The sequence below is a fragment of the Spermophilus citellus genome (assembly GCF_964194105.1).
Source record: "Spermophilus citellus genome assembly, chromosome: X".
Lineage (NCBI taxonomy): Eukaryota > Metazoa > Chordata > Mammalia > Rodentia > Sciuridae > Spermophilus > Spermophilus citellus.
Window position 1 is genome coordinate 40,238,563 of NC_138190.1, and position 14,428 is coordinate 40,252,990.

Below are 14,428 nucleotides of genomic sequence, written 5' to 3' on the forward strand. Positions count from 1 at the left end.
ATAAAGTCATTACATGAGGCCAGCATTAACATGATGCCAAAATCGGATTTCTCATGTACATTGATACAAAAATTCAGCAAATCCAATCTAGTGATATATTAAAAAGATATACATCATGACCAAGTGGGATTTAATCCAGGATTTCTAGGCTGACATAACACTTCAAAATGAATCATTGTAGTTCAGAGTATTGACTAACTGAAAAATAAAAACGATATGATCATCTCAGTAGATGCAGAAAAAGCATGTGACAAAAATCAAATATTATTTTCTTTTTCTTTTTTTTTTGTCCTAGGATTGAACCCAGAGGTGCTCTACCACTGAGCTACATCCCCATTCCATCTACATTCCTTTGTTTTGTGTGTGTGTGTGTGTTTTGTTGTTGTTGTGTTTTTTTGTTTTGTTTTTTGAGACAGGGTCTCACCAAGTTATTGAGAGTTTCTCTAAATTGCTGAGGCTGGCCTTGAACTTGTGAGCCTCTTGCCCTAACTTACCAAGTTGCTTGTATTATAGGAGTGCACCACCATAGCAGGCTTTTTTTTTAATAAAAACTCTCAAATGATAGGCACAGTGGCACATATCTGTAATCCCAGCAATTTGGGAGCCTGAGGAAGGAGGATTGCAAGTTTGAGGCCAGCATGAGCAATTTAGCAAGATCCCATCTCAAAATAAAATAAAACAAGATGGAGTGTATCTCAGTGGTAGAGCATCCCTGAATTCAATTCCCAGTAACACAAAACAAACAAAAACCTCTCAGTCAACTAAGGACTTCCTCAATGAAATAAAGGGTGTGTAAAAAAGTCCTGCATCTAAAATAATGAGGTAAAAAAGTTAAAGCTTTCCTCATACAATCAGGAATACAATAGAAATAGCTACTTTTGCAGGGTGCAATGACAGATGCCTGTTTTCCCAGCAGCTCAGGAGGCTGAGGCAAGGGGATCACAAGTTTGAGGTCAGCCTCAGCAGTTTAGTGAGGCCCTAAGCAACTTAGTGAGACCCTGTCTCAAAATAAAAAAATAAAAGGGGCTGGCAATGTAACTCAGTGGTAAAACATCTCTGGGCTCAACCCCCAGTACCTCTGCAAATCAACTCTTCTCTCTTCTCTTCCATATTATACTGGAAGTTCTAACTAATTTTATCAATGAGTTCTATCAAGTATTTAAAAGGAAAAAAAAAACACCAATCCTACACAAACTTTTCCAGAAAGGATATCACAGACCTGAGATAGCACAAATAGTATGAGGAATTATTGTGTTAGAAACAATTTTACATAAAGGAATGCCTATACTTCTTCTCTCCACAGTTTCAATTTATTAGCTTCTGAATGTGCATCTCAGACCTTTCTGCAGAGCCCTAGACACACATATCTAAATGCCTACTGAACATTACCAATGGCTTATGAATATGTGTGTGTGTGTGTGTGTGTGTGTGTGTGTGTGTTCAGAACATATATTTTTTTCTGTCTGTGGGAGTTCCATGAGAGCAAGGTCTTTGCCCTACCTTGTTCACAAGTGTATATGTGTTTGAGGTACATGGTAGGTGCCTAAGCTTGGCATCATGGGGTTTACCTGTAATCCCAGCTACTGAGGAGGCTGAGGCAGGAGGATCAAAAGTTCAAGGCCAGCCTCAGCAACTTAGAGAGACCCTCAACAACTTAGGAGATCCTATCTTAAAATAAAAAAATAAAAAGCTGGGAATATAGCCAATGGTAGAACAACTCTGAGTTCAATCCCCAGTATCAAAACACACAGACATGTACACATGAACATGCGCGCGCGCGCACACACACACACACACACACACACACACAGTAAGTGCCTGAAGATTTTCTTTCTTTTTTCTCTGTAGTACTGGGGATTGAACTCAGGGCTTCATGCATACTAGATAAATGCTCTTCCACTGTCTGCATACCTGGTCCTTCTTAAACTTTAATTTTGAAGCCAGGTGTGGTGGCACATAACTGTAATCCCAGCAGCTCTGGAGGCTGGGGCAGGAGGATCACAAGTTCAAGGTCAGCCTCAGGAACTTAGTGAGACTCTGTCTCAAAATAAAAAATAAAAAGGGGGATGGGGTTGTGGCTCAGCGGTAGAGTGCTCGCCTAGCATGTGCGAGGTGCGATCCTTAGCACCACATAAAAATAAATAAATAAAAATAAAGGTATTGTGTCCAACTGCAACAAAAAAAATTTAAAAATAAATAAATAAAAAATAAAAAGGGTTGGGGATATAGCTCAGTGGTAAAGCACCCCAGGGTTCAATCCCTGGTACCAAATAAACAAATAAAATTTTATTTTTAGACAGAATCATGCAAAATTGCCCATGCTGGCCTTGAACTTGAGATCCTCCTGACAGTCTCTGGGTAACCCGGCTAAGAGTTTACTTCTTATTTTAAAAATATCTTCCCACAAAGAAAATAGTAAGCCTAGAAGTTTCACAGTCAAGTTCTACAAAACAGGGCTAGGGATATAGCTCAGTTAGTAGAGTGCTCACCTTGCATGCACAAGGCCCTGGGTTCTAACCCCCAGCACCCCACACACGCACACACACAAAAAAAGTTTCTACAAAACATTCAAGGAACATATAACTTAATATCTTATCAATTCTTACAGAGGATTGAAAAGAGGTTGGTTAAATCCCCAATTCATTTTATGAATATAGTGTATTCATTTCCTAGGGCTGCTATCTAACAGAGTGCCACAACTTGGAGGCTTAAAAATAATAAAAATTTGAAAAAATTAACTCACATACACACACAACAGAAATTTCTTCTCTCTCATGATTCTGGATGCTAGTAGTCTGAATTCAAGCAGTCAGCAGGGATGAGCTCCCTCTGAAACCTTTAGGGGTTTCCTTCCATCCTCCTTGCCTCTTCCTAACTTCTAATAGTTAGCTGGTAATCTTTGGTGTACCTTGGCTTGCAGCTGTATAACTCCATTCTCTGCTTTTTGGTTTTTTTGTTTGTTTGTTTGTTTTGTTTTGTTGTTTTGCTGGTACTAGGATTGAACTCAGGGGTGCTTTTCCACTGAGCCACATCCCCAGCCCTTTTTATTTATTTATTTTGAAACAAGGTCTCAGGGTCTCATTAAATTGCTTAGGGCCTCCCTTGCTGAATTGCTGAGGCTGGCCTCAAACTTTTTTTTTTTTCTTTCTTTTTTTTTTTTTTTTTTTGGTACTGAGGATTGAAACCAGGGGCATTTTACCACAGAGCTACATCTTCAGCCCTTTTTATTTTTATTATTTTATTTTGAGACAGGGTCTTTCTAAATTGCTTAAGGCCTCATTAAGTTGCTGAGGCTGACTTTGAACTTGCTATCCTCCTGCCTCAGCCTTCCGAGCCACTGAGATTACAGACATGTGCCACCATGCCTAGCCAATCTCTGCATTTTTAAGGACTCAACAATATCAGATACCTGCCAATGGTAGGCAGCACAGAATGTTTGTCCAACACTTTGACTCTTGACCATGGTTGTGTGGCCTTTATAGCAAAAGGCACATCACTGTCACACTGCAAATGATCTGCGTGGAAAACGTGGAGTCATTTTGAGGGGGGGAGATGGGAGAGAACCATGATGGTAGATGCATTGCCATATTCAGGAGACAATGGTAGTGATGTGCTGCACAGACTCCATCAGCTGCTTGATTCCAGTTGGTGTCATCAGACAACATGGGTGACCCAGACTGACCTCAACCACTGTCTCCATCACTCATCTCCCACAGACCCCCATCGTTGTCCCCAGAACTCCCCATCAACCACTACAGAGACCCTTTCTCAGAAACAAGTCCCCTCCAACATGGCATGGTAGGGCACACCTGTAATCCCAGCTGCTGGAGAGGCTGAGACCAGAGGATTGCAAATTCAAGGCCAGCCTCAGAAACTTGGTGAGACCCTATCTCATAATAAAAAGGGGTGGGACATAACTCAGTGGTAGAGTGCCCCTGGGTTCAATCCAAAGGAAGAAAGAGACCCTCTCTCTCATAGGCCAGGCAACCTCATATCAAATTCCATTCCTATGTCAACTCCCCACCCCTAAGACTCTCTTTCCAGGGGCTACTGAATAGGAAGCCACGTTTCCATACAGCACAGGAAAGCCAAACTAATTCTAAAGCTGTGATTTTTAAACAGATAAGTGGGTGGGGCTACCGATGGAATTAGGGTTTCTTAAAGCAAAACAAGAATCAATTAGGGTTTTGTTTTGTTTTTGGAACTGAGGTTTTTAACCCAGGGGCAATTTACCACTCCCCTTCATCCTCAGCCCTTTTTATTTTGAGTCAGGGTCTCACTAAATTGCTGAGGATCAAACAAACCCCGTTTTTTCTTCCATCAGTCGCCCCTCACCCACCTCAAGCAGACCTGCTTATTGGATGACAAGTGAGTTAGTCAAAACAAGAACCTACCCTTTACTGCCAAAAGACACGTACTACCCAAGGGACCCTGACTCGCAGGTTCTCACTGAATGGAAAGACTCTGTCAAGCTCCGATCCCCGCCCACTTCGCGCAAAAGAGGGGCGGGTGCAAACCAGGGGCTCACTGCTCAGCCACTTTGTCAATCAGCCCTCATCCTTTAGCTCAGCACACCCTGGCACCTCAAAGCAGTCTCTGGGTTCTTGATTGGTCCTCCTGGCAGTCTTTAAAGAGTGTCAAAGCTCCTCCAAAGGACAGGGGACAAAACTAAGTGCTGTCTCTGGCCCACAGATACCTATCACCACTGGCTCCGCCTCTATTGGCACGGAAGGGCGGGTCTGGAAATACTCCCTGAGCCTATCCCAGTTTTTCTCTGCTGGTGTTTTGTTTTGTTTTGTTTTGTGAACTGAGGTTTTAACCCAGGGGCAATTTACCACTCAGCTACATCCTCAGCCCTTTTCATTTTGAGACAGGGACTCCCTAAATTGCTGAGGATCAAGCAAGCAAGTTCAAGGCCAGTCTCAGCAACTTAGTGAGGCCCTAAGCAATTTAGTGAGACCCTGTCTAAAAAATAAAAAGGGCTGGGGATGAGCATCCTCCTGTCTCAGCCTCCTGAGCCACTGAGATTACTGGCGTGTGCCACTCTGCCTGGCTCTTTGCTGGTCCTTTAAGGTGTCTTTTTCTGGGGCTGGGGATGTGGCTCAAAGCGGTAGCGCGCTCGCCTGGCATGCGTGCAGCCCAGGTTCGATCCTCAGCACCACATACAAAGAAAGATGTTGTGCCCGCCGAAAACTAAAAAATAAATATTAAAATTCTCTCTCTCTCAAAAATAAAAAAAAAAAAAGGTGTCTTTTTCCGTGACCAATGTTACCGGAGGAAGGAAGGCAGCCCGGCTGTGTTGGTTTTCGTGATGTAAATGGCAGCGGGGCCCAGAGTCTCAATGCAGCCACAGTATGTAAAAACAAAAATCTGGGGACGAAAATCAAAGGGAGATCTGCAGAGGAAAGGGACTAGCAGGTGGGAGGAGGAGCAGGAGGCGGGGGAAGTACTGGGGAGTGATGTGAGCCAAATTATATTGTTAAATTGTGTGCAAGTACGAATATGTAACAACAAATCCTATCATTATGTGCAACTATAATGCACCAATAAAAAATGTGGGAAAAACCTGGGGATGGGGCCAAAACACTCGATGTGTTGCTGTTATGGTTTCTTCTATAGCGTTTAGGTATTGGCTTTCATCCAAACTGCCAGGGTTGAAACCCTGTATGGGAAATGATGAAGGTTTGTGTCTGAAACTGTTTTATAATACATTTAAATTTGATGAATCAAAGCCTTTTAGAGGCCAGGTGTGGTGGCATAAACCTGTAATCCCAGCAGTTTGTGAGGCTGAAGCAGGACGATGTATGTTCAAGGCGGTCCTCAGCAGTTTAGCAAGGCCCTTGGCAATTTAGCGAGACCGTGGCTTCAATGAAAAATAAAAGGAACTGGGAGCAGGGCACACCTGTAATCCCAGCAGTTTGGGTAATCCCAGCAGCTCCGGAGGCGGAAGCAAGAGGATCACTCACGAGATCAAAGCCAGCCTCAGCAAAAGTGAGGTGCTAAGCAACTCAATGAGACCCTGTCTCTAAATAAAATGCAAATAGGGCTGGGGATGGAGCCCAGGGGTTGAGTGCCCCTGAGTTCAATCCCCGGTAAACCCCCACCCAAGAAAAAAAAAACTGGGGATGTGGCTTAGTGGTTAAGCATCCCTGGGTTGAATGCCCAGTATCAAAAATAAGTAAATAAATAAATAGATAAATAAATAAAAATAAACAACCTTTATTGGGTTAGATCCCAAACTGACTTCTTTGAACTAATTTTTTCAAAATGAAAGCTTCCCCCCAAAGAGGCCATGTTCATAAGGCAAGTAGAATTTTTTTTGGGGGGAGAAAGAATTCTGGGTGAGGACAATGGTGGCCCCTGAGGTCACTATGACTTCAGATTTTTAACGGAAACAAAGGCTGGGAAGTGACCACAGACAGTGTTTAACATTTAGGTGGAACCTATTGGAATCCTAGTTTGGAAAGGTGAGAATGTTGTTGCACTTTTGTTTTTAATAGTTTGGCCTCTTCATTTTTATTTATTTTATGTTCACTTAGTTTTTAATCTTATAATTTTAGTTTTGCTACTTTATTTTCAAGTTTTATTATTTGTAAAAATTTTATAACTTTTAAAAATTTTATTGCTGCTGGTTTTTTAAATTAAAATTCCAAGAAAATGCATTTATGCCTCTGTTAACAGGTCTAAGGGCATATATTTATAATACTTTGGAGCCATTGATATAGAGTATTTATACATATTCATTAATTCATTCCAAAAAATCTGTTATATGTACTCCAATAATATGAAGGTCTTGTAGTAGATATCTTATTAACACTAGTAATTACTAATTATTAATAAGATTAATTATTAATAAGCTTACTAATTATTAATAAACAGTTAATAGCTGGATGTGGTGGCACGTGCCTGTAATCCCAGCAACTAGGGAAGCTGAGTCAGGATGACCAAAAGTTCTCTGAGACTAGCCTGGGCAATATAGACAGACCCTGTCTCAAAATAAAATAAAGCAGGCTGAGGATGTAGCTCATTGGTAGAGCACTTGCCTAGCTTGTGGGAGACCCTGGGTTCAATCCCCACTACCACAGATAATAATAATAAAAGTTAACGAAAATAAAATAGAAACTCTGATAAGAAATGCAATTAAGTGCTGTATTATTTAGTGTTGATGTGTGCTAGTAGGATTCAGTATGCATTGCATTTCTATGTGATTGTCTCTTTTTCTCCTAGCTGGTTTATGTGAAAAATGTGGGCAGTTTTTTTTTTTAAAGAGGCTTTAATGTCTAAATAACATTTTGTGTGTATGCATGTGCATATGCTCTCACACTGGGGATCAAACCCAGGGCCTTGTGGTCTAATCACTAAGCTCTCACTGAGCTACAGCCCCAGCCCTTGACTAACAGTTATTGACTGCTTGTTTATCCTAGGAACAATTCTAAATGCCTTTAGATGTTACCTCATCTAATCCTTACAAATAGGCAATAGGCACCTTTATTATCCCCATACTACAGATGCAGAAACATCTGTAAGTGATAGAGCTGAAATTTGAACCAAAGTCGTCTGTCTCTCTCTGTGTTTCTCTCTGTGTTTCTCTCCTCTCTCTCTCTCCCTCTCTCTCTCTCTCTTGGTTTGAACCCAAGGCCTCTTTACCACTGAGCCACATCCCTAGCCCTTTTAATTTTATTTATTTATTTTTTATTTTTGAAAAAGGGTTTCCCAATATTGCTTAGGGCCTCGCTAAATTTCTGAGGATCAAACTTGTGTTTCTCCTACCTCAAACTTCCAGAGTCACTGGGATTATTGGAGTGCCACTACACCTGATGAACCAAAGCAGTCTTGAAGGTTTCGCTGGAACAGTGAATTGTTCTTCCCTGTAAAATGAGCACAATAATATGTGTAAAATGATTAGGATATATAGTCAACTCTAATTCGTGTCAACATTTATTAGTATTATAGTCTGCTGAAGACTCTAAACCATCCCCATGGATTAGGTACTAACATGACCCCCTCCCCTTGTCTATAAGAGGAAAAAGGTTCTGAGAGAAATGACTTTTCCAAGGCCACTCAGTTGGTACACAGTCTAGCTGTGCTCAAGCTGTGGTCACTTTTCTGCTATAAACTCTTAGGTTCCACATTTCTCTCTGGATAAAGTCTTGACTTTTCCAAGCTTGTGATTCCTAAAATTTCAGTATATTTCCAAAAACAAACAAATAAACAAACAAAAAAACCCCCACAAACATAAAAGAAAACAGAAAAAAAAAGTTTGGCCAGGCACTGTGGGCAGGCATATAAGTCCCAACTACTCTGGAGGCTGAGGCAAAAGGATCACAAGTTCAAGGCCAGCCTGGTCAATTTAAACCGACTCTGCCTCAGAAAACAAAAACAACCTTAAACACACACACACACACACACACACACACAGACACACACCAGTTCCTGCTTTATCCTAATGAGTTTTTTATGGTTTCCTTCCTCTCTCCCTCCCTATCTTCCTTCTTTTCTTCCCCTTTTCTTCTTCTCTCTCTTTAAAAGAACATAAGCATGCATGAGGCCCTGAGTCCAATTCCCAGTAGAGCAGTAAAAACATAAATAAATAATAATAAAATAAGGTAGAGCTAGGGATGTTGCTCAGTGGTAGAACACTTGTCTATCATGTACAAGGCCCCCACCCTTTTTTTTTTTTTTACTTTGAGACAAGGCTGCCTTCAAAGTTGTGATTTGCTTACCTGAGCTTCCCCAGTTTCTGGGCATGCACCACCACACTGGCCCCAAATTTTATTTTTTAAGGGCACTTATTTTTTAAAAAACTTGCATGATCACTCATTAATATTAATAAGAATTAATTCACCTGGTCAATATTTACAAACAGCTAATCTGTGTGAGACAATGTTGTAAACACTCATTAATCCTCTCAAAATCCTTATGAGGTCCAGGTGTGATGGTGTATACCTCCGGGGGAGGCAAGGTAGGAGGATTGCAAGTTTGAGACCAGCCTCTGCAACTTAGTGAGACCCTGTCTCAAAATCTAAATAAATAGGCGCAGAGGCACATGCCTATAATCCCAGCAGTTTGGGAGATTGAGACAGGGGATGGCAAATTCAAAGCCAGCCTTAGCAACAGTGAGGCACTAAGCAACTCTGTGAGACCCTGTCTCTAAATAAAAAATACAAAATAGGGCTGGGGATGTGGCTCAGTGGTTGAGTGTCTCTGAGTTCAATCCCCAGTACCCTCCCCCAAAAATCTAAATAAATAACTAACAAGGTCAAGTGATGTAGCTCAGTGGTAAAGCGCCTTGGGTTCAACTTGCACTACATATGTATTCTTATGAGTTAGTTAATATCATTACAGAAGAAAGCAAGGGCATAAAGGCATACATTTGGTATGGAGGGGGTTTGGATTTTTGCCCTGACAGTCTTGGCTGCCAGTGCTGTGTTCCTAACCGTTAGGTTTATCTATCTTGAGAATTTAGCTCTTGTTCAAAGAGCTCTCTTTGGATTGGGGTGTAGCTCAGTGGTAGGGTGCTTGCCCAATATGCACAAAGCCCTGGGTTCAATCCCTAGCACTGGAAAAAAAAAAGAAAAAAAAAAGAAAAAAGAAAAGCCAGGCACAGTGGCACACGCCTGTAATCCCAGCAGCTCAGGAGGCTGAGGTAGGAGGATCACAAGTTCAAAGCCAGCCTCAGCAATGGTGAAGTGCTAAGCAACTCAGTGAGACCCTGTCTCTAAATAAAATACAAAATAGGGCTGAGGGTGTGACTCAGTGGTTGAGAACTCCTGAGTTCAATCTCTGGTACAAAACAACAACAACCAAAAAAAAAAATAAAATAAAATAAAACATAAATAACACAAAGTTTTCTCCTCAATTAAATACTTCCCTCAGGTCTTTCTGATTTTTTTTTTTTTTTTTTTTTGCGGTGCCCAGGACCTTGGGCATGCCAGGCAAGCACTTTACCTCTTACCTCTGAGCTATATCCTTAGCCCTCAACAGTTCTTTCAGTGAGGACTTTTCCTTGGCCACTTGAACTAAATTTTCAACATATATACATGTGCATGTGTACACAAACAAAACCACAGATACACACATGCATATATGTGGGTACATATGATACCCTTTTCTGCTTCATTTTTCTCAACATTTATCACTGTTACATATTTCACTTATTTATCTATCAATTACCATTACCCCTAAATTGTTATTCCTTAAAGGTATTGTCTGATAAAGGCCACAGCATGCTGAGCACTCTCCCTTATTACCTGGAAGACCGCTGGCTTGGTTTCTTTACAAGCAAACCTGGCTTGATGCTCAAACCCCTTCTCAAAGCCCCAGTGATCATTCATTCTACAGGAACAAAGTATGGATCAGCAGCTAGCCTCCCAACACAGGGGAGCTGCTGACAAGCTACATGGCTGGTCCTGAAACCCTGGGCTCAATACTCACTGAGGCCTCTGCAGATGCAAATGAAAGATGGGACTAATAATAATGCCAGGTCTTCTGCAGAGTTATGCACTTTAAATAAAATTAAAGGGCCAGGTGCAGTGGAACATGCCTGTAATCCCAGTAGCTCAGGAGGCTGAGACAGGAGAACCATGAGTTCAAAGCCAGCCTCAGCAAAAGCGAGGTGCTAAGGAACTCAGTGAGATCCTGTCTCTAGATAAAATACAAAATAGGGCTGGAGATGTGGCTCAGTGGTTGAGTGCCACTGAGTTCAATCCTGGGTACCCCAAATAAAAGCCCCCTGTTTCTGCTGATGGGCAGAATCACAGCCTTTCAGACAGGAGTCCCCTGTATTTTTTCTTTGCTAGCAAAGCAATAAACCGTCTTTTTCCTTTTTCTAAAAAAAAAAAAAAAAAAGATATTTTAGTTTTATTTCCTGGACAATCCATGAGAAGAACTGTAAGCAATCCCATTTAGACAGTCCAAAATTTTCTGGGATGTACTTTGCTAATCTGTTTTCCATAAGCTTCTGGCCAACTTTGTGCAGTGTATAAAATCTAAGCTCTTTCTAATTATGGCCCATGGAGCCTTACTGTTCTGGCCCCTGACCACTTCCATAACCTCATCTCTAAACACTCTTGTCATCATAATATTCCAGCCACACTAGCCTTCTGGTGGGATTTATCTGATGCTTTGTGTGCTTATTTATCCTCACCTTGCCCTTGTTAAATCAACTTTTGAGACTAAGAGGCCTCTGAAATAAAGGGTTTCTTGAGCTATTACAGATAGTAGGCAAAGGTGAAAAGACCAGTGCTGGGACAAATTTCCTAAGTTACCAGATAACAGTTGGAAAAATGTCCACTGAACCTAAGGGGCCAGAGTGCTGTATAATGAATGAATAGTGGGGAGAAGAAACATAAATCATTTATATTGGACATACACTGGCTATAGATAAGAGGGGCAGGACACGGCCAGGTGAGCAAAGTCCTGGGATAGGCGGTTAGTCCATAAATAGAAGTTTTTGTTGCTTCTTGCTTGGTTGATTCAAAGCAGAATGCAATATTGCCTTGAGGGCTAATCTGTAGCATACAGGAAAGGAAATTTGGAGCAGTTTTTTCCTTTTCTTTGTTGATTTAGCTTGAACCTGTCGATTAAAATGACCTCCACTTATCTCTGCCCCCTCCATTCTCTGGCATGTAACTCAATTTAGGATATCTCAGAATGTCACCTATCAACCTATAAAGTCCTTGAGGACAGAGACTGTCTTATTTTGTGTCCCTGAGACAAGGATTGAAGTCAAGTAGTTTATGTAGGAAGTGATTCCAGGACATGACCACAGGGCATTGGAAAAGTGAGGAAGTGAGACAATGAAGAGAAGGCAACCAAGGAAGTGTTGGAAGTGTTGTTTTGGTATCAGGGATTGAATGCAGGGGTGCTTAGTCACTGAGTCACATCCTCAGCCCTTTTTATTTTTCATTTTGACTATTTTGTTTTTTAGTTTTATTCTTCTTTTTCTTTTTTGTTTCTTATTTTTTATTTTGAGACAGGGTCTCACTTAGTTGCTTAGGGTCTCCCTAAATTGCTGAAGCTGGTCTCAAACTTTCGATCCTCCTGCCTCAGCTTCCCAAGTCTCTGGGATTACAGACATGTGCCACCACACAATGAAATCAATAAAGTATTTTTTCAGTTGTTTATCACTGTGGGCAACTGGAGCATATTCCCACTGAGGAGTTTTAGGGCCAGTGGTGAACATACAAGTTGGACCATCTGAGGGGTGAGGGGAGAAGAGTATTTATTCACCGGCTCTCATCAGTCAGGGTTGAAGGCTACTTTGGGGCAGGGTGGGGGTCTTCATTTCATGGCACCTGCAATCTGCCTTCCAGAAAAGCCACGTAGAATCTGATGGTTGGAAGTTGGCCAGTGCACACTGGAACTGTAAGGCCTCAGGGCTATGGACAGGGAAATGATAGTACCTGCCACAGGGACCGCCTTGTTCACTGGGCCTTGTGCAGAAGAAATGCTCTGTTAGATTGAAGGATCAGGTTTGGTATCTGTTATGTTAGCAAAGCAAATCTGGGTCCCAAAATATCAACATTCAAATGGCCTTGGGGTCGAATGGTAGGATGAAACATGGTGATTATGTTCTCTGACTACTCACATCAGGCCCCCACCCTAGTCCTGGGATTCCTGAGAACAGAGGCTCATATCCATCAGTGCCTGGCACACTGTAGGGGCCTAACACTCCATAGACACTCAATTTCCACCCCTTAATCCCAATGTAGGCCCTAAAATATCAGTCACCTGCCAAAATGGATACAGTGGAAAAGATGGAAAAGGATAAATGATGGTGAATCTGCCACAGGGGAGTGTACATTGGAAAATTGGCATGATCTACTAAAGCTGATTATGTTTACTCCGTAACTTAGCAACTGCATTCCTAGATATATTTCCAAGGGAAATGAATGCATATGTCCATCAAAAGATGTGTACAAGAGGGTGTGGTGGTACACGCATGTAATGCCAGTGGCTTGGGAGGCTGAGACAGGAGGATTGCAAGTTTAAGGCCAGCCTCAGCAACTTAACAAGGCCCCAAGTCCCCTGTCTCAAAAAATAAAAAGGGCTGGGGATGTAGCTTGGTGGTAAAGCACCCTGGGTTAAATCCTAAGTACCAGAAAAAAAAAATGGGAGATGTATACAAGAACATTCATAAAGAGCTAGAGATATGGCTCAGTGGTAAAGCATTTGCCTAGCACGTGGAAGGTACTGGGTGTGGTCTCCAGCACCACAAAAAATTATATTAAAAAGATGTTCAGAAGCTGAGTATGGTGGCACATGCCTATAATCCCTGCAACTTGGGAAGGGTAATCACAAGGCCAGCCTCTGCAACCTAGTGAGATTCTGTTTCAAAACATAAATAAATAGATAAATAAATAAATAATGGGTTAGTGGTATAGCTCAAGTGGTAAAGCACCCTTGGCTTCAATCCCCAGTACCAGAAATCAAAACAGCTTGATGAGGGAAGTGTTCATCCTTAGGGCTATAAACCTGAAGGGCATGGATGGGCAGGGGATGTCATCTACATAAGAGGTAAGTACCAGAAGTTCATCAAGGGCTGGGGTTGTAGCTCAATGATAGAGCGCTTGCCTAGGATGTAGGAGGCACTGGGTTCAATCTTCAGCACCATATAAAAATAAATAAATAAATAAGTGAATGAAGGTATTGTGTCCATCTACAAATAAAAAAATATTTTTTTAAAAAAGTTTATCAGACACATACTATGCCAGTCACTGCTCTAATTAAGCAGAACATACCTGAATCTTTGCCCTTCTGGAGTTTGCATCCTAGTGTGGCGGGGTGGATTCTCTGAGCCACAGACTGAGATTATTATGGGTGCCTAGGTCAACATCCCCTTTCACTTCATTTTGGCAAATACAGGTTGGAGGGTAAAGAGTGCTCTCTTTGGGACCTATCCTTGAGTTGGTAGAGTGGCCCTAAGGAAGCACTCAGGTAATGATAGTCCTCATTTACAGGAAGGCTCATGTGGATATGGTTCCTGCTTTAGTCACATACATGTGGACTAGGGCCAGTCCTAACACTTACTCATCAGCCAGGGGCAGACCATTGCCTTTGGTGGTGGGTCCAGCAGGCCAGATGAGCAGGGATGGGGGTGGAGGTAGGGTGTTAATGCCAGCAGACAAGGGAAGGGAGATAGTCTATTCTCAGAGAGAAAATGAAGGGAGGAAGATTTCTTATTTGAGAAAGAGAATTGGGGCCAGGAGAGAAACACATACACATGCAGAGATGTGGGTTTGTGTTTCTGGTGTTGCTAGAGATGGAACCCAGGACCTCATATATGCTAGGCAAGTGCTGTACAAATGAACTACACCCTCAACCCTGATGTGTCTTGAGTAAGAGACAACCCAGATTTGGAACAGAACGGAATACAGAGCTACCTAGACTGATCAAGATATAAGACAGAGGAAGATATCTCCAAAGC